Source organism: Elephantulus edwardii, unplaced genomic scaffold (assembly GCF_000299155.1).
Source record: "Elephantulus edwardii isolate Elephantulus edwardi_28Jun2011 unplaced genomic scaffold, EleEdw1.0 scaffold00068, whole genome shotgun sequence".
NCBI classification, from domain to species: Eukaryota; Metazoa; Chordata; class Mammalia; order Macroscelidea; family Macroscelididae; genus Elephantulus; species Elephantulus edwardii.
The window spans coordinates 2,193,299-2,195,929 of NW_006399818.1; positions in this window are offsets into that span (position 1 = coordinate 2,193,299).

The following is a 2,631-nucleotide window of genomic DNA, read 5'->3' on the forward strand; positions in this document are numbered from 1 at the left end:
ATACTGCATGCATCAAAATCAGGAAGGGTGTACGCCAGGGATATGTCCTATCTCTACACCATTTCAATCTATATGCAGAACAGATTATGAGAGGTAGGGCTCAATGAAGAGGAATGTGGCATCAAGATTGGAGGAAGATTCATCAACCATTTGTGTTATGAAGATGACACAACCCTCCTTGCTGAAACTGAAGAGGACCTGAAGCACTTGCTTCAGAAGGTCAAGGACTGCAACTCTCAATATGGATTGAACTGCAACATCAAGAAGACAAAATTCTCACCAATGGGCCGATTGGCAGCATCATGGTAGATGATGAAGAGATTGAGATTGTTAACAGCTTCAGTTTGTTTGGCTCTACAATCAACACTTTTGGTACCAACTATCAGGAAATCAAAAGACAAATTGTATTGGGAAAGTCAGCTGTCAGAGACCTCGCCAGAGTACTGAAGAGAAAGGGTATCAGTCTGGAGACTACGACGTGCCTGATCTAGGCCATGGTCTTCACAATTACTTACTATGTATCAGAAAGCTGGACAATGACTAGGGTTGACAGAAGGAGAATTGATGCCTTTGAGCTGTGGTGCTGGAGAAGAGTATTGAATATACCATGGACTGCTAGTAGAACAGATTCAACCTAGAAAGGGTGAAACCAGGCTTCTCCTTGGAGACAAGGTTTCTGAAGCTCCGTCTGACATACTTTGGAGATGTTGGAAAGAGAGATCAGTCCTTGGAGAGGGTCATCATGCTTGAGAGGGTAGAGGGACAGTCCAAGAGAAGAAGATCCCAGATGAGATGGATTGACTCAGTGACTAGGATAATGAGAGTAGGCGTGTCAGAGACAATAAGGTTGGCTCAGGATAGAGCAGGGTTCAGAGCTGTTGTACAAAGGGTTGCCAACTCAATGGCACTTAACAACAACAATAGTCCACAAACAGCTAGATTTTACAGAGACCCAATGTGAGCTCTGCTGAGTGACAGGGGAAGCTGATTAGGGAGTGAAACTATAGTCTCCCAAATTGAAATGAGCTGGGGGAAATCAGGAGCTGATGAACAGCACTCTTTCTCACCCACACCTTCTCTCATTTTCCTACATTGTACCCCAGGCCCTGTGCACCGCCAGCTGCCACTCAGTTAGCCCTGCCCAGTAGGAAATCAATGCCCATGTGAACCTCATACAGGAACCAAAGGTGCTCCATTGGCACTTGGGGTGAGGCATGAGGGTGATGAGAACTTGAATAAAACACCCCCTCCTTTCACCAGTTCACATTTAATGGTTCCGTGAGACTAGGAAGCAAATCATCTTTTGGAGAGATCTGGAGGACGGACCAGATGAAATAAACAAGCACATAAAGAAACTAACTCCAATTCATTGTGATCTATCTGTTGGCAACCAACTCATAACAGCTCCTCCATTGGGTTTACAAGGCTGTAAATCGCACCGGAGGAAATTAAGTACCTTTCTCCTTCGAAGCCACTGGTGGATTCAAACTACCAGAGATGTGGCCTTTGTGTTAGTCATGCAACTCCCTACATAAACTTAAGTAAATATGGAGACTCTTTTCGAAAGCAATTCTTTCAAAATGAGCCATGGCCCAGCCCGAGATTCCAAATTAATTGGTCTGGTTGAGTATAGAGTTGGAGAGTTTCCAAAACACTCCCCAGGTGATTCTAATGTCAGCCAGCATTGAGAAGGGTTTGCGGGAACCGCAGCCTCAGAGTCACCCAGGAACTTGAACAAATTAGAGCTGCAGGTTCCCCAGGCTGAGCTCAGACTTACTGGGTCAGGAACTCAGAGTGGGCCTTAGCACCAGCGTTTTAGCAAGTCCGCCAGTGGAGGCGATGCAGATGCCTGACGTCTGTGGTGCTCATGCATGAGCCTGGACGGTTCTGGGGACTGGACACAAGCTAGGAGCGAGGGGTTCTTCTCCAGGCACTATCCTCCTTTGTCAAGTCCTCAGGGTCGCGGACAGTTCTCCAATCAGCGCCTGCCCAGAGCCCTGGGGGTGGGGCGTCGCGGACGGGATACTGGGGTGAGTCCAGTTCTGCAACCAAAGCGCACCCTTCCAAAGCCTCTGTCACTCTGTCCAGTGGTCACTGTCCCTCCCGGGCTCCTGAGCAGGCAAGAAAGGGTGGGCCCGTGGAGGCCCCAATGGACAGCCAGAAGGGCCTCTTGCTGGAGCATCCTGGCTTCCAGTTTAGGGGTCCCCATCCATTTCCCCGAAGTGGGCCCCACTCTGAGGGCTGGATTTTGGTTTTTGTTTGGGTTTGTGGTGTTTTTTTTGTGTTGTTGTTTTTTTTTTAAATCCCATACAGGAACTGTGTCCATCCCAGCCCGTGTCTCCATTCTGCACCTCAAACACCTCGTCCTAAACAAGCACCCACAAGAAAAGTCACCGTTAACCCAGAGTGACCAAGCCCCAAACCGCACCCCAGACCCCCCCCCCCCCCCCCCGCCCCAACTCTTGTATCCCGGCAGATGGAAAGCAGCGAGCGCAGGGGCCTTCCGCCCAGCCCGGCAGGGTGCCCCACCCTGTCACCCTGACCACCAGGGTCCGCCGCGCACGGAGATGCGCTGCCGTCGCATCCTCAGGCCCGCTCCACGCCCCGCATGCCGAGGTGGCCGATCCCCCC